This window comes from Rhinopithecus bieti, unplaced genomic scaffold (genome assembly GCF_001698545.2).
Source record: "Rhinopithecus bieti isolate Rb0 unplaced genomic scaffold, ASM169854v2 scaffold_41779, whole genome shotgun sequence".
Classification (NCBI taxonomy): domain Eukaryota; kingdom Metazoa; phylum Chordata; class Mammalia; order Primates; family Cercopithecidae; genus Rhinopithecus; species Rhinopithecus bieti.
Genome location: NW_016817334.1, coordinates 424,605 through 448,228, shown reverse-complemented (window position 1 = coordinate 448,228; position 23,624 = coordinate 424,605). Strand labels below are relative to the sequence as shown.

General features: G+C 36.8%; 1 long non-coding RNA gene across 1 annotated transcript; it reads right to left on the bottom strand.

The window, feature by feature from the left end:
- Positions 1-8,661: 8,661 nt before the first annotated feature.
- Positions 8,662-12,501, bottom strand: LOC108517843 (uncharacterized). The gene is made up of 3 exons (XR_001882220.1): positions 12,431-12,501; positions 12,241-12,319; positions 8,662-8,976 (listed from the first exon to the last, which is right to left on the bottom strand). It is a non-coding gene; the product is annotated as an uncharacterized LOC108517843 (long non-coding RNA).
- Positions 12,502-23,624: the final 11,123 nt, after the last annotated feature.

The following is a 23,624-nucleotide window of genomic DNA, read 5'->3' as shown; positions in this document are numbered from 1 at the left end:
CTGAGACAACCTACTTACACAACCACGAAAAAACACAAAAAAGTAAAAAGGAAGAAATACATTAGAAAAGGCACAGCAAGATTTAAAGAAAAGGGAAAACGGAAAACAGCAGCAACAACAAAATGATGATCCTATTTCTTAAAAGCATTGTTCAACCACCCATATATGAACTCAAGAAAAATATCTGATTGCTGCATTTCAGTAAAGGTTGGATGTCCCCGTCCTCTGATGACAGCACTATGCAGAGAATAATATTTTGTACACAGGACTTCCAGTGATGTCTCTTTTCCATGCTTAGTGCCAGGGATCGTATGCCAGTGTGGCGATGAGAAAACAAGTATAAATATTTTTATATTGTGCTTTTAGTAGTTTTTTAAAGTTGAGGTAAAAAAGTGGGAACATAAATAAAGTGAAAATATTTTTATAGGGAAAATGAACTCTTTTATAGTCAATTGTACAGAAACAGGAAGCTTCAGAAGCTGAGGTTCCAGGAGCCCCAGTCCAACTCCTGGCCTATTTTTCTCAGCTGCCCAATGTGTAGAGTGACTACACTAAGGAATTTAAGAGCTTACAAGCTGATTTTTATTGAAGTCATCAAAAGTGGAGAAGGCTGATTTAAAATCAACCTTGATTTTAAACAGGGGCCGAAAACTGTGGCTTATGAGGCAAGATTGCAAGTTTGTGAAAAGTTTGAGCCAAAGAAAGTATTCTTTATGAAGGCAAGTAGTTCGATTTAAAAGGAAAATTTAAATGAGGCATTAAGAACTGAACTGCGAATTCAATTAGGCTGTATATTGGACTTTCAAAAGAAGCAGTGAAAAACTCTATAGCTTTTATTGAGGCAAAGAAAGGACATGCATTAAGGTAGATAATGACCCTCTAATGTAATTGATTTTATATATATATATTAAATAAATATTCAATATTTTCTTCAGCAAATATTTATTGATTGCTGACTGTATTCCAGGCATTAAGATACAAGATACTTCAATGAATAAAACAAAGACCTTTGCTTTCCTAACACTTGAGAGCAAATGGAGGACACACAAAAACAACACACCTACAAATCACCATGTTGTGTGTCAGGAGGTAAGAAGGGAAAAGGGGGGTAGGAATGAGGGTGGGTGTGATTGCAGTTCAGGGAGGGTGTACAATGCAGACCTCATTAAGCAGGTGACAATTTGCACAAAAATGGTGAAAGAGTTATGGGCAGAATGCTTTCAGGAGGAGGAGTGATCCAGACAGAAGGACCACAGTGGGAGGAGATGAAGATTTGCATTGCATGTGGAGGAAAGGCAAGGAAATCTGTGTGACTAGATTAGGGGGAGGTAGAGTGGGGAGAAGTAGGAGAAGTGGACTGAAAGGTTAATTAGGGAACAGATTGTCTAGGCCTTTGGGCATGGAGAGAACTTGGCCATTAATTGAATTCATTATATGCTCACCTAGACACAGGGCACACAGAAATGGAAAATAATCCCCACCTGTAAGAGGCTCTCTGCTAGTGGATACAAAAAACTAAAATGCAATGTAGAAAACGTTAAAGGAGTGCAGTGGGTGCTATAGGACCCTGTGAAGATGATATATTTTCCAGTTCTGCAGATGGGAGGTAGAAGACATCCACAAAGTGACACAATTTTGAAATCGAAGTAAAAATTCAGGCAGGGGAAGAAAGGAGAAGGGTTTTACAAATCCAGGGAGGAGCACATGTACATAATTTGGTTAACAAAATATTATTTGATTATTTAGCAAGTTCTAGGAACAGTTTTAGGCTTTGGAAATATAGCAGTGATCAAAACTGATATTTTAAACCTCTTGCTCTCCTGGACAAGGGTAAAATCAATAAAGTATAAAAGCATCAAATAATCAAGGAATTTCGGGTGCCTTAGTGTGCCTTCTGTGAAAAGTGCCTGTGGGAAAGTGACAATGGAGGAGGCCAGATGAGTAAACAGTGGCCAATCCTAAAGGTCTAGTTTAGGAAGGTTCCAACTTGCTAGGAAGTTTAGATTTTATCCTGAAGGAAGGTGGGTGGAGAGGAGGTCACAGAAGGATATTACTGAGGGGAAATACATAGTCAGTTTCTATGAGTTCATGTCAGATAACAAAAAGATTACACAGTTGAGAATAGAGGAGATAGACTCCCATTGTTTTCAAAAGATAGCTCCAAACGCCTCTCCCTGGCCCCTACTTCTCTTCTTACGGTGTTTGGAAAGAAAACACTACTGGGAGAGAAGATATTAGAACATAACCTTACATATATAAGAAGCTTGGGAGTGTTTACGCTGTTTATGATTCATTGCTATTCCCTTCTCCATGGGAACATTTCACTTGTGAAACACTCACATTCTTCCATTGTAAAATAAAGGCTTAAAAATAATACCCATCCATCCTTGTAAAACGACAAGCCAATTTAAACTTAGGGGGAAACAACTTGAAATAGGTTGGGGACGGGGACCGCGGGCTTTCATTTACTGACTGTGTTAGTTTACTAGATAAGGATACACTCCCTTGCTTTTATGTCAGCTAATCTCCCACTGACCCCCAGAGCTGTCCTGCAGCATCCATCACAGAAAACAGGGTCTTTTTTTTTTTTTTTTTTTGCTTTCTAATTGTATCCACTGACACTCTTTTCTCCCTCAAGACAGATTTTCTTCTTCATTTCTTTTATTATCTGAAGTCAATGTTTTATTCAGAAAATTAATTTATAGAAAGTTTTCTTTTTGGTTATGTTTGGGTAGGATGATGTATGCAATTTTCATATGGACACATTTTTAGGTGTGTAATTTTAAAAAAGAGTTAAGCATCCCTGTCATTACAGGCATCAGGCTTAGCTTTGTGTTTCCAAAAGGGTAGCGTAGTTATATGCAGGTGATGTCAAGAATTAACCATGGAATAGAGCCCACAAGCTGGTTTATAGCCTCACAGTTTACGAAGCCAGATGGGAGTGTTTTAAAGCAGCATCCATCGCTAAGCTAACCTTCTGCAAGAGGTGAAATAAAGTTCTTTTTAAAAGTCGCCAAAGAATCTGCCTCACTTAAGAAACCTGTGGCATCTGAGGTGATAACAGAACCAAGTCATTTCAGGCTGGCTGAAAACTTAGCGACAGATAAAACATAAATCAGAGCCCTTATCATTCCCTTCCCTGCTTGCCAAATGGGGAGTTAGTTTATCAGCGACCTATGGGCTCACTGCCTGCTTTCCCCCTTAGTACTGGGCAGCAGGGTAGAACTGGCTGGAAGCTATATGGCTGTTCTAAAACGTGTTCATGTAAACAAGCTAGGCTAAGACTTCCTTGAACTGCCAGTGAGTGAAGTGTCATCCATCTCACTAAACTGTACATTGGATATGGGCATATCATCTATATCTTGAAAAGAAAACAAATAAAAGAAAAAAAAAAGTTCCCTGGTTTAGGCTGAGAATTGTCATGTTGATAAAAGTCCTAAGAATTAAATTGCCTGGCTCAAACAACGGCTGTTCATTCAAAGAAGGATGGGGGTTGAGATGGGGAAGAAGAATTTTTTTTAGGACACTTGGAAATATCACTGGGGTCCTCCAAAAAAGCATGTAGTAGTTACTTTAGTTTTTACTAGGTAGTATACTAGTTGGAGTGCTTTCCTAATATTTAAAGGAACAGTTCCAATAACTTGTTGGAAAGACCTTTAAAATATATTATTATTTTCATCTTTTTATAATAGATTGCTTGCAGCATCAATGTGGTTTTCTAGACATGGATGTAAACCTCACAACCCCATCCAACACTGATAGTCTGACTAGCAAAGTAATTTGTTGAAACCTGTAAAGAACTGAGAATATTCTGTACAGACACCAGTAGTTTTTTTATTGTTTTCAAAAACATTATCAAGAGCCTGAGTGGCTCACTCTGGCCTCATCATCAGTGAGGCTATAAGGCCCTCCCCTCATTTGGAAGAGTACATATGCATGTTTTCTGACATAGCGAGGGCAACTCTACTCAGAAGAAAACTATGCAACCTTTATAAAAGGCCAAATAGTTATGCATTGGCACTGAAATTAAAGGAATACATCCAGCCAAAGATAGAGTCAATGGCTGAAAATTAACTTTTTTTCTCATTTTACAAGTATTTTCAGGTGAAGTTGATAGTTTAGGAAGAAGAAACAAAAGATTCCTTACAGGAAAGCCTCGTTAAAATTGCTTTTCCTCAGTAAATAGAGTCAGTATAAGTGCAAATACATTCTGATAAGTGATAAACTCTACTATAAATTCCTTATGTGGCAGAAACTCGACATGCATATGGATGTGCATTATTTTGGCTACACCTGGTTATTATACCAAGTTTTGTGTGAGTATGGCTTCCTCACTCAAGACTGGCTCATAGCCACTGAAAGTTCAGATGTTTCCATTTAAAAATTGATGTGTAGTTATAAATATAGAGAAAATACACCTGTGATCCACCAAAGAACTCAGCATATAAATTGACTAGGCTTTATAAAAATGCAGGCCAGAAACCTTTGTCTAAAATGCCCAAAGGCTTCCACTCAAGAAGTTACCTTGGATGTAGATCAGGCAAAGCATCATGGGTTATAAACTAGGCTTTTAACTTGATTAGGAACTTATATTTAGGTAGAATTTTTAGAAAGAGATTTGTGGTTCCATTTGATTTTCTCATATTGACCTATGTAGCGACTATTCCTTTACTTATTAATATAAAGCCATGCTCTCCGAGGAAGTTATCTTGTAAAAGACTTTAAAACATTGATATCTTTAGAGAAGTTATTGATAATTACCAAGGCATAAAATTGTTCTAACACTAAATCTCATTGGTAAAATTTCCAAACTTTATTATACCCATGTGCAGGATTTACTTCTTAAAGTTTTGCAGTATAAATACACTGGACCAGAACTGGAGAGGTTGGGCTTCCTGCCACACTTCAGCTGCTTTCTCTACCTCAGCTATGGAAATGGAGACTTTGGTTTGTTTTTTTAATTGTGAGTCAACATATATTCACTCGTCAAGTGTCTTTGAATGGATGCTATATCCTATAGTGCACATACACATTTAGTTATATAATACGTATGGTATAGTTACATGCATACAAGGGTGTATTATAATAAAAAGGTAATTTTTACCATTATAAATAAAGACACGGTTTCAGCTTGTAAGGTGCTTCCGATCAATTTCCAGGTATAAGATTTTGATAAGCTTTTAAATGCAAATTTTGTTAGAGAATGTTGAGATATCATAAAGTCACAAATTTTAAGATGAATTTTATTAACACCTAAGGAGAGAAATTAAAGATGGCTCTGACTGAGGCTCAGTGTGTTTGAAAGGGCCGGTAATCTAGTCCTGTCTCATCACCAACTTTCAGAGGCACTCAAAGTATCTGAATAAGTGCTGATACAGCATAGCTATCTTAAACTGTCTTCTCCAATCGTATGCTTATCTAGGACTTCAGAGGAGGCCTTGCCTTATTATCATTGCCCTCCAGGAAAAGAAGAATCACAACCTGTAGCAAGTGTTAAACAACGCTGACTCTTAAGAAATCATTTAAGTTAACCTCCAGCCTTCATGCTGCAATCTTAGCCTGTCTCATATGTCCCCAGGAGATATTTATTAAATTTCGTCTTGTTATTTTTTCCTTCAATCTGAATAATGCCAATTCCTGTCTTTCTAAAAATAATCCTTCATTTTTTCAAGTGTACCATTGAGGTTATTATATTTATTTTCCATTTGATATTGTAACAACACTAGCTCTTTGATTAAGAGCCTGTTTGGCTTAGGGGATTAGAATAGGTCAGAAGTGTTTCTCCTCTGGTTTACTGGATCACTTCTGGTCCAGGTCAATGGTGATACCAATGAAAGTGACTCTTCTCATTGGTCTATACCGACACTGTCCAATAGAACTATGATATGAGCTATTATATAATTTTAAATGTCCTACTAGCCACATTAAAAAGAGTGAAAAGAAACAGATGAAATTAATTTTAATAACATATTTCATTTAACACAGTATACTCCAAAATTGGTATTTCACCATGTAATCAACAAAAAAATTATTAATGAGTTTACATTCTTTTTTTATACTCAGTCTTTGAAATCTAGTGTGTATTTCATCTTCGCAGTGCATGTCAATTTATACTACTCACATTTCATGTAGCTAGTGGACTGCACTGTTCCACACGGGTCTGCAGGAAACTGTTTGAGCGAGCCTTGCTCAAACACAGACATCTTCTCTACCAAGCTTCATAGGCTCAGTGGGTATGAAAACTGAAATTCATTTTTCCTGCCAGAGGTGGTCATTGTTTCCAGTGTCTGTGCTATTTATTTATTTATTTAAGTTTGAAGAGTGGTCATTATAGTGAGTTTTTTTTTTAAAGTATTTATTACTGAGGAGATGCATATATACAATTTACCATCTTTACCATTTTAAGTGTACAGTTCATGGTAATAAATACATTAATATTCTTTTTTCCCCTTCAACTTCTTTCCCCCTACACTTCCTGGCCTCTGGTAATCACCATTCTAGTTTCTGTCTTCTAAGATCCACTTCTTTTGCTCCCACATATGAGTGAGAACATGCAATATTTGTCTCTCTGGGCTTGGCTTGTTTCATTTAACATAATGGCCTCCAGTTCCATCCATGTTGCTGAAAAAAAAAAAAAAATTACCTACTACTCCTTAACAAAGAGAGACCTTAAGTGTGCCTTTTGTCTGCATATACTTTACCACGGCTCTGTTTGCAGAGTCAGTCAGCTAGTGGAACAATATTTCTTAGGTCTGGGCAGGGTTACAGCATAAGGAATGAGCCATGGGTGACAGAGTCCTGGTCCTTCAGGTGAAATTGTCTCTACTTCTCACTAGTTTTGTCCTGTGAGGGGCTAACAGGGATCTTTCAGACTGGCATGGCACCCTTTGAGTATTAAAAAAATTTTTTAAAGCCTTCAGTCATTTTCTTTTTGTACTATAACATTCAATTTGGCAAGTTTTCTGGGAAATAAAATCTTCCTGTCAAACAAGTGAATCAAATTGCTCCTTTTTATAAATATCTTGTAAGTGACTGTGCAAAATGATGCTATTTATTTCATCTTGTCTTCAGCACCATGTCATATCTGATTTCTTTCCGTCTTAAAAGTAGTAGGAAAGGGAAGAATGCCAGAAAGCCAAAGAATAATATAAATAAAAATCATGAATCTGTAAAATTTCAGGTATTCTGTGGGCAGGAGTATCCTATTTATAGACAGAAGCCCACTAAGAATGGGCAGAATAGCCTCCTGCTTAACCAAGTGAGGCACATTGTTCTGATCTCAGCTGAAAGTTAAGACTGAATTCTCATTAAATGTTCTACCAGCTTCTAATGAAAAAGAGCGCTCAGAACTTCCCTTGGCACACCATGCTCTTTTCCTCTATCAGCTGACTTTAATGTTCTTTTTTCTTTTAGCCTTCAAGTTTCTGTGACCTTAATATGACATTTTAGTTGAGTGATTAATTGCTATTAAATGGCACCGCGCTGATTAAACGAAGGCCTTGTTGGCATAATAGTCAGTTACAATGCTGCAATTCAGCATGATAAGCTTAAACATACACAATTAGAGGTAGTAATATCTAATTTGTCAAAGCTCTTGTGGCTTAATTTTCTGCCACAAAGCTTGAAAGCAACAGTGACTGGACAAAAAGCTCCAGATTTACTGCTTAAGTACCTTCCAGTAAATTGATCTTGTCCATCATGTAATCTCATTTTGAACATTTTGGGAGACAGTGAAGCTCAGCTAGCCTGAAACCTCTTTAAAAATGGGCCTGAGGGTTCCTGATCACAAAACTCGAAAGCTAAGCAACACGATACGAATGTCTCTTCAGAGGCAGACAACAACCAATTTGCCTGGCCAGGGCTTTCCTTTTAGGATAATTAGATAAAATGAATAAATGTCAGTAAGAGGATGAAAGATTCATGTAGAAAAATAAAAATATATACCAGATCCTAAAAACATCATACTGAGACAGGCCACAGTTCTATCCTGTGAAAAGTAAAACTGGAGCAATTGACATTTCTTTTAAACTAGCTATTACAATAATAATTATCTTATCCTAACAATAGTCACTTTTCCTGTCATATGTTTTAAAGACAGTCTATTTAAAAAAGAGAGAGAAGACACTCTTCTAGTGCAATCTGTGAAATAACAATTACCCTTTCATTTGGTAAATAGGAAAGGAGAAAATGTGAGCATTTTCTGTTGACTAAATATGAAAGACATCTGTTTTAGCTAAATAAATACAGAGTACGGCTTATAGTCAGTGCATATCTCACAAACATTTATGGGATTACTGAGGACCTATTATGTATAAGACATTGCTCTAGATATCAGGGAGAAAAAAATAATAAGATGATAGTCTCTGTTCTGAAGCACCAGCGGAATCTATACACATATGCATATAATTATTACATTAGACAAAAAAGTATGTTCTGTGAAAGAAGCACAAAGGAGGAGATTAATATTGCCTGAAACAGCATAGAAGGCATAGGGTCAGCTCAGGAGGAGAGGCAAAATTGGTAAGAGCTCCTTAAGTAGATAATACTTGAGCAAACCTTGGATGGAAAATATAATTCCTACCCATGGATAAGGGACATTACAGGGAGAGAAAAGGGCATGAATAATACCTGATGTTGTAAAGGTATGAGGTAGAATTATTTCATACCTAAGGTAATGTTTTATTAAACCATTTACACAAATTTCCTTACTCTGATATCCATTTATGATGGCCTATTCATTATGGTAGAGACCAAGAGATTCTCAAAAGTACAGTTGCTTAAACAAGAGGGAGGTTTCCTTCTCTCTCCTGGAGAGGCCCATTGTGAGCTGGCAGTCCAGGCCAGGTAGATGTCTATGCTCCACAAGGTTGTTTGGGGACCCAGGCTTCTTCTGTCCTATTGTTCTTCTAGCCTCTGGGTTACCCTCATCCACAGGGTTGAAGCTAAGTCACCGGAATCACATCTGCATTCCTGTAACTGTATAAGGAAAAAGAAGGTGGAAGGTAAGAAGTTTTCCTTCTAAGGAAATGTTGCACACATAACCCAACAGCAAGCATCTAGTTGGGGGACTTGTGTCCTGTAGAAAGTTCAAGGAGTTCTATTACTAGTAAGAAAGAGAGATTGCATATGTGGGATAATTAAGCAGCTTCTGATATAGTTGGTGCTTAATCAGTGTTCACTGCTGAAATAATGAATGAATAATTAAGTGAACAATTAGCCATGTTTCTACATTCCATCCAAATACAATCTAATATGGTCATCAGTAACCTCTCAGTTCCTTTTGTGAATCAAAGGAATTGAAGATGGTTAGTTATGCCAGATACCTCAGTGGAGGGTGCCGTGTGTGTGTGTGTGTGTGTGTGTGTGTGCGTGTGTGTGTGTGTGTGTTTGGAGGTGGAGGGTGAAGAGAAAGATGAAAAACTGAACTGCCAGAGAAAGACTTGGATGTCATGGTAATAGCAGCTTCTCTTAGGAAGTATTATATCTTCTTAATTAGGGAAACAATTTCTCAACTAGAATACAGGAAACAGTTTCTAATATTTGGGACCCTGGAGTGACACTAACTGTACAATTTCTCCCTGGCAGCCATGTCTTTCCTTCATCTTCAGGGGCTCCATGTTCATTTCATGCCTTTGATCCAGCTGTTGTGAAAAGGGCTCTCCCTTCGGAGGAAGCACGAAGTGCCGCCTGTCTCCAAGTCTGCACATCTTCATTCTTTACTTGTATAGATATCATATTTTCATTAGAAAAAATTGTCTATGGCTTTGGAAGGAGATTTCCAGAATTTAAAACTGGATTCTAATTATATCATTTTATATATATATTTCCAAAAAGAAACCTCATACCAAAAATAAAATACATATATGCATGTTTAACTTAAAGCTTACAAAATTATAGTAAGTACGAATTCCTTAAATACAAGGACTCGTTAGTACATCTCATAAGTATTATAAGTATTCTGGTATAGAACTCAAAGTAGGTAGAATTGAATAAATGTGGATTGAATTTAATGGAGCACACAATTTCAATGTCATGGATTTGTAGTCATAAATTATCACATGTGAACTCTTCATACATCGTGATTAATCAATGAAGAACTATGAGTCAAAGAAAATAGGTAAAGTATACAAGTCTAGAAGTAACCATAGATGTACAGATAATTTTAAAAACAAACTAAGGGTGTTGTCTTTTTATAAGTTAAGTCATTCCTTTTTCTTTCCTTTTTTTTAGTGATAGGATCTCATTCTGTCACCCAGGCTGGAGTGCAATGTCATATCCTTGGCTCACTGCAGCCTCGATCTCCCAGGCTCAATCAGTCCTCTCGCCTCAGCCTCCTGAGTAGCTTGAACTATAGGTACACATGACTTTTTCTTTCTTTCTTTCTTTTTCAGAGATAGAGGTCTCACTATTGTTGCCCAGGCTGGTCTTGAACTTCTAGGCTCAAGCAGTCCTTCTGCCTCTGTCTCACAAAGTGCTAGGATTACAGGCATGTGCCACCATGCCCTGCTAATTTTATTTATTTATATTTTTTTAGAAACGGGGTCTTGCTATATTGCCCAGGCTGGCCTCAAACTCCTGGCCTCAAACAATCCTTCTGCCTCGGCCTCACAAAGTTCTGAGATTACAGGTGTGAACCACTGCAATTGGCTTTCCTTTCTTAGATTAAAAAATAAATACAAAAAGAAGTTCAAATATTATTGTCCCCCAATTGATTGTTTTGTGCCTTGCACTTTGGAGACCACAGTAGTCGAGAACTGGAATTAAAACAACTATTCAAAGAAACTTGAGTCATGTTTATTTCGAGGAACGAAGGAATCATGGTGGTAAAATTTTTTTAATTTTTTAATTTTTAATTGCTGCGGATACAATAATAGTTGTACATGTGATATTTTGAAACAAGCATACAACGTGTAAGGGTAATTGGGATATCCATCATCTCAAGCATTTTATCATTTATTTGTGTTAGGAAGAATCCAATTCTACATCAGAAGTTATTTTGAAAAATTCAGGCAGGTCGCGGTCACTCACGCCTGTAATCTCAGCACTTTGGGAGGTCGAGGCAGGCGGCTAACTTAAGGTCAGGAGTTCGAGACCACCCTGGCCAACATGGTGAAACCCTGTCTCTATTGAAAATATAAAAATTAGCCTGGCATGGTGGTGCATGCTTGTAATCCCAGCTACTCGGGAGGCTGAGGCAGGAGAATCACTTGAACCCGGTAGGGGGAGCTTGCAGTGAGCCGAAATTGTGCCACCGCACTCCAACCTGGGTGAGCGAGACTCCATAAATAAAAAAAAGAAAGAAAGAAAGAAAAAAGAAAAACTGAGTATGTTTTTCCTAATTGTAGTCACCCTTATGGTGCTATTGAACACTACCTCTTATTCCTTCTATCTAACTGTATTTTTGTGCTCATTGACTATGCCTTCTTATCCCTCCTCCCCACTGCCCTTCCCAATGTTCATTGTAATAAGTGCTCCATCTTAGGCCAAGAAACAATGACCACAGCAGCAAGACATTGGTTTCAGAAAGAGTTTTCATTGGAACACTTGGTTCAAGTCCTAGAGCTCACAGGTCAGATTATAAACATAAAGCTACTAGAGAAAAATATAAAAGATTAAATAATCCACTAGTGCAAATAATCACAAACTGTGGGTTGTGAATGAAGAGTCAATTTGGAATTAGTGAATGGAAGTTGCCATTTAAAAAGAGTATTAACCAGGACCAGCAACATTTTGGCTTGGAGAGATACTTCCTTTTGGGAAGTGAAAACAACATGCATGTTAATAGAGGGCAATAAGAAAGGATAATAAAGAGAGCATTTTTATTTATGTGATTAATATATTTCACCTATAGATACAGAATTGAAATGTGAATTGCAAGTGCAACTTGGGGAATGGCCAAAGCTGAGAAAGTCTGATTTAATTGGTGTAGACTGATGAGAAGATTCAGATTAAAAGTATCTCTTTCATCTAATCTTAAAATTGTTATATTGGTGACAAATATGGCTTGTGGTAAACAATTTTGTAGATTTTTTAAAAATTACTTCTCCCAGTTCCTAACTTCTTTACAAGAACAAGATTATTTTAAAACCTTAATAATTAATATCTATTAGGTATTACGTAATTCATATTACATAACCACACAATAAGAAAATCCCTATCTCGCAAATGAGAAAATGGAAGCCTGGAAAGATTAAATGACTTGTGAGGGCCATAGAAACTGGTGACACCAGCGTGGCCTACCTTCAAAGCCGTGATCGTTCCTGTTTTCGGAAGCTGTGAGATCAGGGGAAGGTAATACAGGATGTGATGTATTGTCTTCCTTAAAAACAAGAACAGAAACATAAAATAAAGGAAAGCAACAGAAAAATGTTTAAAAGACATGTAATTTGGACTTTTATAGGCTTTAAAGAGAAAGTATAATTATTCTTACCACAGGTAAGGATGCTATGAAAACCCTATAGTCCCAGCTACTCGGGAGGCTGAGGCAGGAGAATGGCGTGAACCCAGGAGGCGGAGCTTGCAGTGAGCCGAGATCGCGCCACTGCACTCCAGCCTGGGCGACAGAGCGAGACTCCGTCTCAAAAAACAAAAGAAAAGAAAACCCTTTGGGAAAACAAAGTCACCTTAGGGGCCATTGAGAACTCCTGATGAAGAGGGCTCAGCTCCCAGAACTGTTCAAGAAAGACCTCAGAAATCTCTAGGGGGCTGTCAGAAGAAAAGGTCTGAAAAGGATCTGGAGAGACTGAAACTTGTCTGCCTTGGACTTTTCTTTTGACAATTCACATCCATCTTAAGCAGAATCATTGTTTATTCTTATTATGCCAGGTTTCCTTTTCTGGTCTGCGGGTTCTCCAGGGTTTCATAGGGTAGTAGTTTGAATTTTCAAATTTCAAAAGCATTGGGGATTTTGCAAAAACAAAATATAAAGGATACTCAGCAGCACAGCTTACTTAGGAGGTTTTAATCATAATAATCTGCATAATGTATGAGAATTTCTACCTCAGCTGCCTCTTTTCTTTCTCTTTCGTATCTGGGAAAAAGCCAGAGATTTTTTCCCTTCCTCTGATTTAAATACCTTATAAAATTTGTGGAAGCATTTTGTCCTATTCTGTCTTCCTGATTCATTTTCTGCTATAACGAGCGAAATTAATTTGCAAGAGCTGCCACTGACACAGTGTAATAAACTGGGTCATAGGTAGAATCAGTGCCACCTTATGACCCTTAGCTGTCATTACTTTAAGGAATTTGGCATGGTCCTCAAAGGCCAGAATGCAATGTGGGTTTGCATCCTATAGCTTTTGAGATCTCAGAGACTTACTGCACCCATGGCTGGGAATGAACTGCAAATGCTGATACCGGTAACTAGGTGCCAAATTGAGGTGATCAGAATCTAATCTGAGCCAAAAGGCATTTCTTTGCAGCAGGCATAAAGCAAGATCAGACTCCCATAACCCACACACAACACAGAAATCATTACTGAAGAGGTTCAGCAGCATCATGCCAGACACTGAGTTATTTCTCTACTTCCCTGTCTCACCACAGTTTCCTCCCACTTGGTCACAGATGGTAAGCGTACATCTAACCCCGACCACAGTCCCCTACTCTTATCAGAGATCTGCACTCCCCACCATTTGAGCACGATGGAGTGCATATTTCCAATGTAAAAAGAATGATATTATGATTTTCATTAACTAGTTTCCAGCTTGCATTCTTTTTTCTCCCTTTTTTCCCTCTCAACAGCGCTTCTGTCCTCTGCCCAACCCCAGCCAGAAAAGATGTTGCTACATTCAGTGAAAAATTATTAGTAGTATATGCATGAAAGTTGGTGATAATGTAGATTATTTTGTGTCATCTGCAGGCTGTTGCAAAACACTCGGCATCACTAAAATGTGTTGACCAGAAGGATGATAGTGTTGTCACGATACTGAGGTCTTTTAATTACTTTGTGACTTTTATAGCATTTAGAAAATGCAGAACAGAATATTTTCTTTAACGGTCTAGCCAAATGAAAAACTGGTTACTAATGTATATTATCTTCATCAATGAAGGTATAAAATAATAAAACAAATAAATTAAAATTGTTAATAAAGTAATAACTAATAAAATAAATAAAGTAAAATTGTTAGCATGTTTCATCCATGACAGTCATGTATACAATTTTGTGATGTGCAAAATAATATTTTAGTTAGGTATCAGTGTATATTTTTACACATACTACCTTTTTTAAAGGACTGTATAATTTGACAAATATTTTCAAAGAGTTAATGAAGATACAATATAGGAATTTGTTATTTCCACAAAGGACGTTTTAAATTTTTCAATGCATTTGTTTTAAAGAGGGCTTTGACCACACATGTACATTTTCTAACTTGGAAAAGTAGCTTCCTGTTATAATCAATACAGATTACTTTTGGACTTAAAAAAAAATCAGACAAATATTCTAAATTGTTGAACTCTCTGGGTACATGTATCTTCTGCTTTGTTAAGTTTATTTACTTTATACAATTCCCCTTCTTTCCTTGCTGTAGAGCCTGTTCAATATCACTGACTAAATTACAGAAAGAACTCCAAGATCATCTAGCTCACCAACAATCACTGAAGCAAGCAAACGCTTGTTTAAAGAATCAGGGTAGGTGACGCTCTCTTCTGTTTTTAAATCATTGTATGAGTAAAAAATTATAAATGTTATTTTTCATTAAAAAATGCCTTCGCACACTTTATATATTTACAATTCACCAACAAGTCATTTGAAAACCTCTGCACACTCCAGTACTTATAATTTTAAAAATCAGATTTTATATTTTCATTTTCTTCTCCTTTCCCTAATACAGTTTTAAGTCCCACATTTTACAGGATGCTTTATCTTCCTAAGTTCTATTTTGTTTTGAACATACATGCAGAATGCTTACTTATAAAGTCATGAGCACATAAATCCAGTAGAGTATATGTGCTTAATTAAGTACTATCCTTCAGGGTTGACATATTAGAGGGAATGAATTTATTATGGATTTGTCCTAACCTCAGCAACACCCATCCATAAATGGCCCCAGGTTGCTGCTTTTGCAATAGAACTCAAGTTGAAGAGAGGAGATTCTTCAAGGATAAGATACCTGGTGATCATAGCATGTTCCAGAAGAAAGCAGAAAGTAGAAGCTGAGGGGAGGATGGCTCCAACTCTTGTCGGACCTAGGGGATATGGTGAGATTAGCCCATGGGCAGTACAGGAGGCCAGCAGGCTTAGGTAAAAGTGTGCATTATAAAGAAGATAATATGAGACAAGAAACCTGGGATTAAAGTCCCAGTGAGCAAACAAATCACTCTTTTTTCCCTTTGGTTCTTCATAAAATGAGAATGTTTATATTCAGTTGAAAACCTTGGTGCCCCAGATATGAATCGCTATAAGTATCTGCCAATTTTGTAAAGAAAAAATATATATGTTCTATTATGGAATTTCCCACATGTTGCCTTCTTGCTCCTAAATTTTTTGTGAGACTTTAGAAAGCAAATAACAGAATATTTTCTTGGCTATTTTGGCAAAAGGAAAATCTGATTATCAACTTATGTTACCTTCATCAATGAGATCCAAAATAAAGAATACCTGGCCATATTGTTAGCTCATTTTATCAATATACAGTTGCACAGAATTTGGTCTCCAAAGAACAAGTAATCCAAGAGCATAGTTCCCTGGTGAGGGAATTCAAACCTGCTTAGTCATCTGCCTCAAATAACCAGAATATTAAATACTTTAAAATGTGCCAACAGTTCTGGGCTGCTAAAAAGCAAATCCCTAAATCATTTTTGTTGACTATAGATTTTATCTCTGGATTAGAAATGCTGTCTATTCTTTCCCTTATTAGATTGCAAAGTGGAATAACTATGTATTCATTCGATATTCATTTGTCCTCCACCATGAAATGGGCTAATTTTTAGGTATTGAGGATATAGCAGTGAAGGAGACTCAATTTCTACTCTCGGGAACTGTGTGGTGCAATTGGGATGTGGAGACAGCAGTGGGTATATGTAAGAAGACAACAGCCTAAATACGCACTTCCAAAACAAGGAGATAGATGCTATCATTCAGGGAGACACAGACAGCTCTGCGATTTATAATACTGTTAAGCACTTTAAGAGTGTTTGCTGCTGGGCACTGTGGTGCGCACTTATAGTCCCAACTATTCGGGAAGCTGAAGAGGGAGAGATCTTGAGCCTAAGAGCTGGAGGTTGTAGTGAGCCGTGGTCACTCCTGTGAATAGCCCCAACACTCTAGCCCGGGCAACAGGGTGAGACCCTCTCTCTCTTTAAAAAAAAAAAAAAGTGTTTGCTATATGGCAGGCACAGAGCCAGCATTGTACATGTAACATCTCATTTAAACCTCTTAGCAATCCCTAAGGAGTAGGTCCTTGTTCCCATTTTACCAATGAAAAAACAGACGTAATAGCTTACCTCAAGCTACCTGTTATTTAAAGCGATTGATAGAATCAGAATTTGAACCTAGGTGCTCTGACTCTAGATGTTTTATGTACCTTCGTGAGACTAAACTGAGAACTGAAGAATAAAAAATTACCCCAAGAATGGGGACAGTAGGTATAGCAGGAATATAGAGATTAGTGGGGAAAGAAAAAAACAACCCAGAGAAGGAAGACAGCATGGTATTTTCATGGCACAGTCACCAGCAGAGAATGGCTGAAGCAGAGTTCAGAGAGAGGGAGAAGAAAGGGAAAGTTGATGAGCTGGTGGGCTCATACTGTGCACGGGGCCTACTTACCAGCTGCTGCTTCACACTCCTCCACTGTAGAAGGGAGCCCTGACGCTGGGTGTCACAAAAGGCAACTTATGTAAGTTGTAAAGTTCTTTGTTTTTGATGAAATAGTAGTTTTTTCCCAAAATTTTGTTTTAGAGCATAAAAGACAGTACAACTGGCTTAATTTTTATTTTATAGATCATAAAGCTAAATTTCAGCATGGGTTAGTGACTTCAACATTCTGATTAGAGAGTAAATTCAAGCTAGAACTGATGTCTTTCCTTATCTCCTGTTGTATTTTCACTCTACCATACAACTATCTTATTATAATACATTTAAGGCTGAATATCCAATTTTTAGAAACACTATGTTTATCACTAAAACTAAAGTGCCTGTTTCCACTCCCAGTCCCTCTCCTTTCCTAGCACAGGTGATGCCAGATTAGCACTCCTAAAGTACAATCCTCTGCACGCTGCTTCTTTATTTCTATGTAATCATACAATAGTCAATTACGATCAATACAAATAACAAGCTTTTATACTGAAAGAGTATGTTATTTTCATCTCACTTTATTCCACATACTCACTAAATCACTTAGGAGATAATAAATACATAAGTAGAATATATTTCCTTCCCCACAGAGTTGATATTATTATATTTTTTTTAGATTTTGGCACTTTGTCACAAATTTGGTTTTATCAGAGAGTTCAAAGAGTGCTTCAGAAAATAAGAAAACAAAGTGATTCCTTCCATCATTCTGTATTTTCCTTCTGATAACCTTCACCTATCAACTTAGTCACCATTTAACTCTTAGTGATAGTTACCTTTCATCTTATCTCTACAAATTTCCTTCGCAAAAAAAGGAGTCCATTTGTCTTGTAGATAGAACTAGTTTTGAATGGAAATACAAAAGAAATGTATTGTGTTCTTACATAACATCTACAGATACTGACTATGTCAAAAAAGAGACAGTTTGGAAAAAAAAATGAGCCAGTATATACTTACAAATTTTAAGAATGATTTTATAAAGTCATTTCCATTTAAAATCTGCATTTACAAATTTTACATGTTTGTAAAACATGGTTCATGTTTTTCACAAATGAAATTGGAGAAGTCTTCCTCCCAGGCACTGTGGCCCAAGGAGTGTGTGCACCTTAGCGACTTGTGCTGCTCTCAGTGACAGCCTCTATAGTTTGAGAAGCCTTGTGTCCTGGGAGCCATGGCACAGCCCCTGGGAAACCCCTGTGAGCTCTGACACCCAAAACGGAGGGCACCCATGGATCTATCTGCCTCAGATTCCTCTCAAGGTATGAATGGAGACCCCAGGTGTCAACTGCCCCAAACACTAAGTTCAGAAACTCGATCTCAGTCAGCCTCCAGTGTTTCCCACAGCCTGTATGTGATTTTTTGGTAATCTACTACACTTAAATTTCCTGGACATTTCTGTGCTCCCCCAAGGGTATCACAGTACTGGATCTCTTCTCAGTTTCCATGGAGAGCAAGTAGAAAGCGACATCCTTCCCATTCCACTAGTCATTGCAGGCTATTCTCAAGGGTTGCCATTCACTAATGCAAACTTGAAAGAAGCCATTAACAAAATGGCACACTACAATTTAAACATTTAAAAACATTACGCAATTCATCTGTATCAATGTTTTTTGTGTATCTGAAGTTTATATAACTTGAGATTTGAGAGATAGCTGAGAAAAAAAATCTTATGTTTATTTAGACATGAAACATTTTTTTTTAATACCAAAGAATGCTGAAAGTCAGAGAGTTGATACTTGAAATAGTTAAACTTGCAAAGAGACTCATTCATTACTTTTCAGAGAAGAAAATCTTCTTAAAGCTAAAACATTCAATTCTTGGTTTAAGTCCAAAGGTTCTGTTCAGTTGTTTTGAAGTTACAGGGAAAAAAATGTACTTTTCCTATCGTACCCATTGACATTTTTAAACAAAAATAATTCAAAGATATTTAAACAGTATGACTTCAAATGTCTGTGGTTAATCCATTGCGGAGAAGTATCTGTAGGAGAAAAAAAAAACTATGAAAAAATAAACTTGGAGTTTGATCATGCTTTCAAACACTGGAATCAAACTAAAATTCTTCTAGGTTTATAATTGTACTATCAAAGTTTGGTTTATTTTTAACTAAAAGAGAATATGGGTTCTTGTATTGTATTTTTTAAAAGTATTTTAAGGGTAAATTAAAAATAAACTATTTAGACAGAATAAATAGTCACACAACAGAGAGTTCTGTTTCATTAATTCTGTAGAATTAATATGTGATCTTCCCCCATCTATTTTTCAGTTGTAATTTAAACCCAAATTCTATTCTGAAGTGGTCTAACATGCATAATTTAGTTTAAAGGGATGACTATTTGGTACAACAGCCCAGAGGTAAAAGCTAACACATATGTCAGTGTTATCGATGTTTATGGTTATTTAGCCTCCTGCATTCAGGGACAATAAAAAATAGGTAGGATTGAATTCTTGGGTAAAATACTTTATGTCTTTCAACTTCCATTTCTTTATCTGTAGAATGGGGGTAATAGTAGGATTATTATGACTGTTAAAAGAGGAGATATATGTAGAACAGCATAGGTAATATCTGAAACACAGTGTATACTTAGGAATTGTTAGTTTCTTTCAACTTTCCCTGAGGCATTCATTAATGGAATTAAAAATTATAAAATATCAAAGTAAAATGAGACTTAATAGCTGATGTGAAACAAATTTTTGTAATAAATTCATTTACTCTCATTTGAGTCAATGTCTTTTTCAAGTTGTTCTTTATACACTATTTGTGGGTGTAAAATCAACGTAGTTGATTCTGACCAGAAGGGAAGGGAAGAGAAGGTAAAGTATCAGAGTGTATCACACATAGAAGAGTGGTTTCATTAAATTTTCATTTCAGTTATGCATATGGCCTGTATATGTATTGCAGAGTAGGTCACAATTTAAAATGTATTTCCAACTAGGGGTTACCATTTTGTTTTGTTTTTTAAAGAGAAATATTGCATTATCTGTTATTTCTATTCTCACTAACATCTTTTCTATTTTGAGTTCACAAAATATATATGGAGATGGCCTTAAACATGCCAATGTTCAAAAATTCACTGATTCATTTTAATCAATTGAGCACATTTTTCAAATGAAAGAAAATATTCTGTCTGATCACATACTATAATTTTTTGAGCCATTACCAATTATGAGGCATTATGCTATCCACACACTGTATTCTTCAAAACTGCCTCAAGAAGTATTGCTTATTCTATTTATGTTACAATGAGGAAACTGAGTCTCAGGGAAGTGAACTCAAAGCCAGGGCTAGATTCCAGTTTGGTCTCACTGCACGCCCAGGCTTTTCACCACCAACCCATAAACATGCTCCCAGGTGGAACAAAAATTGTGTGGCTTGGTCAGTGGACAAATGGCTCCCACGGCTCTTGCTGAGTGACAGACATGGGAAGGAATGCACCACACAAAGGAAACAGTGCTGAGATGGTAAAGAACGCTTCTCTCACAGAGCAAGTTGGGTCTATCAGTGACTAGTTTAGTCATAACACAATTTAGCCTTTTAAAGAGGCAGAATTGTATAAATACAGTACAGGAAGTTCAAAAAGTAATATTTTAGAAACCACATTCTTTTCTCCAGAACAGACAGCACAAAAGGTTCCATTCCCCACATTAAAACACTCTGTCTTCTCCTTGGGACACAGTGAAACGTTTACTAAGAAGTCTGAACAGTCTTAGGAGCATGAACCCTGATTTTTTTCCCACTGTGTTCACAAGAGCAATGGATTCAATGGCAGTCCAGGACTCTGAAACAGCCTGTTCAGATTTCTTTGCTCATGCTCAGCTAAAATGAATCACTTTAACTAAGTATTGCCCTGCTTTGCAGAATGGTATTCTGACATTGCTAATAGTTGGCTCAGTTGAGTTGACCACAATAAGAGCTTTCTCCAGACTGAGAGAGAGCCAATCAAGCCCTTGTGAATGTCAGCATTTAGTTTGGAGAGGGATTCAGATCCAAATTTTAAAATATAGTAAACACTCTCCAAAGATACATTACAACAGGCCAGCTACTGAAAGCTGTCATAACAGGGCAATTGTGGAACGCCGGATGAAACCTAAACTTTGTATTATACGAGAGCATGCTATAATGGAACTTCTTAAGGGGCTTTTCACAGTTGCTACTAAAGAATGTCTTCGTCTATTCCTTTTTCATTTTTTTGCTTCCTTGAAGCTAATAAATTCAAATCTGAATCAACTTATTCTTATATGATATTAGATGGTCTCAAAAATGTCTTCTATTTCAAAATTCCTTCCTTATAAATGGTACGTACTCAGCAATAAAATATTATAAAGAGCTTTTAGAAAGTACTGTGAGAGTCACCAAGAGGCGTGCTGCACTTGGGCCCTGTGTAGCACTGCCATTGACAGAAGGAGAGACACTCAGAATGGCTTGGGAGATTGAATATAAACAACCTCCACGTATCTTGAATTAACATTCTTTCTAACAAATAAAACTATTGCATAGAATTCCAATCAAATTGGCCAAAGCCACTATATTTAGACTAGAAGCAACCCTTTAAATCACTTAATTCATATTCTGCTGAAAAGGGTAATTCTCTATTGAGGAACCTATGATTTATCTGCTTTTTAGGAATCCAAGAAGAAATAATGATCTACTTTTTAATAACAAAATTTAGACTATTGACAACCTTTCTTGCAACCACCTCCCACTCCCCTTAGCCCAAATTTCATTTATAATTGTATACTTAAGACAATAACACCATTCAGCTCATGCTTTCTCATACTGAGTGTAGAAAAAGAATCCTAACAGTTTTAAAATTATTATATTTTATGTAATATTTTGGCAGATGGTCTCAAAATCATTTCTATCAAAGTTCATTTTCTGTTGATTTCTTAAAATGATTCATTATTTACATATTTTATACTTCTTTTATTAGGTATAGTTTCTGACTGTGTAATATAGGCTCAGTACAGGAAAATTAGAGAATAAAGAAAAAAATAGAAATGAAAACAAAAAGCTCCCACAACTCTGCCATGCATAAGAAATCACTGTTAACATTTAGGATTCTATCGTTACAAAATTAGTTTCAATGCATATATGCATGCATTAAGTTTTACAAAATGTGTCATCATATAACATATACACCCCTCCCTCAAAACTATCAATTACAATTAATTGCCTTTGTTATCAAAATTGTTCAAAATATTTTTGACAGTTACAAATTTTGTATTCCTGGAATGTGTAATAATTTATTTTATTATCTTATACATTAGGCATTTAGGTTTCCTCCAGATTTTCACTATTATAGTTTATGCTGCTGGGAATATATTTTATACATGCCTTGTATTCATTATTTCTTTTTTTTTTTTTTTTTTTTTGAGAAGGAGTCTTGCTCTGTAGCCCAGGCTGGAGTGCAGTGGCGCCACCTCGGCTCACTGCAACCTCCTACTCCCGGGTTCACGCGATTCTCTGCCTCAGCCTCCTGAGTAGCTAGGACTACAGGCGCCTGCCACCACACCCGGCTAATTTTTTATATTTTTAGTAGAGACGGGGTTTCAGCGTGTTAGCCAGGATGGTCTCAATCTCCTGACCTTGTGATCCACCCGCCTCGGCCTCCCAAAGTGCTGGGATTACAGATGTGAGCCACTGTGCCTGGCCTTCATTATTTCTTAGAGGTAGCATTGCTGTGCCACAAGGACAAAGGAGATGTTAAACGTTTTGTATGTGTTGCCAAATTGCCCTCCAGATAACTAGAAACAATACCTTCTTCCACCTGTTTCATTGCAGTCTGCCACATTGGAGGTTCTTATTGTTAGGTGATCCCCAGTGATTCTCTCCTCTCCAGTGTGGGCTGCACATAGTAATTTGTTTCTAGTGAGCAGAATATGGCAGAAATAATGAGCTATGGCTTCAGAGATTCAGTAATGAAAAGACTGCTTCTGTCTTGTGTGCTCTCTGTCTCTTTCTCAAATCACTTGAGCTGGGGGAAGCACAGTGCCGCGTTGTTGGCAACCCACTGAAAAGGTGGACAACTCATCACCAGGAGCTGAAGTCCTGACTAACAACCCAGAGGGACTCAAACTTGCCAACAACCATGTACATGAGCTTGAAGACAAACCTGCAACTCCAGTCTGACCTTGAGGTGACTGCAACTTCACCAGAAGCCTTGAGCCAGAACCACCCAACTAAGCTGTCCCCAGATTCCTGATGCACATCACTGTCGGAAAGAATTTGTTGTAAGCTGCTAAGAAATGGGGTGAACTGTTAAACAGAAATAGGCAACAAACAACCATTTTTCCCATCCTCACTAATTTTCATTTGAATGCCTTTTACCTAATAGAAAGGTTGAGTGAGGTTTTCATTTGTTCCTTGATCACCTGTAGTTCTTTTATTGAGAATTATCTGTCATCATATTTTCATTTTCTCTTATTACTTCACAAGAACTCCTTATGTATGAAAGGTACAATTCTTCATTTTTTGTGTATGTTGCAATTAGTGTTTTCTCAGTTTTCCATTTTGTTTGTATTTCTTAGACACTGAAGTTGTTTGATATTTTTTAAAAGTTTCAATTTGTCGTAGAAAAATCTATCCATATTTCCTTCTGTGGATTTTTCTTTTGAGATAATGCAGAGAAAAATCTTACTCAACCCTAAATTAAATACATGTCTACCTATATTTGCTAACAGTATTAGATAATAAAACCATAAACATGTACTATTTAATCTACTAAAATGTATTTGCATAAAATTTGGTATAAATAAAATTTTTTTCTTCCAAATAGATTTACAGTAGTCTTAGAAATATTTATTCAGAAAATTTTTTCAGACTGATTTAAATTCCACC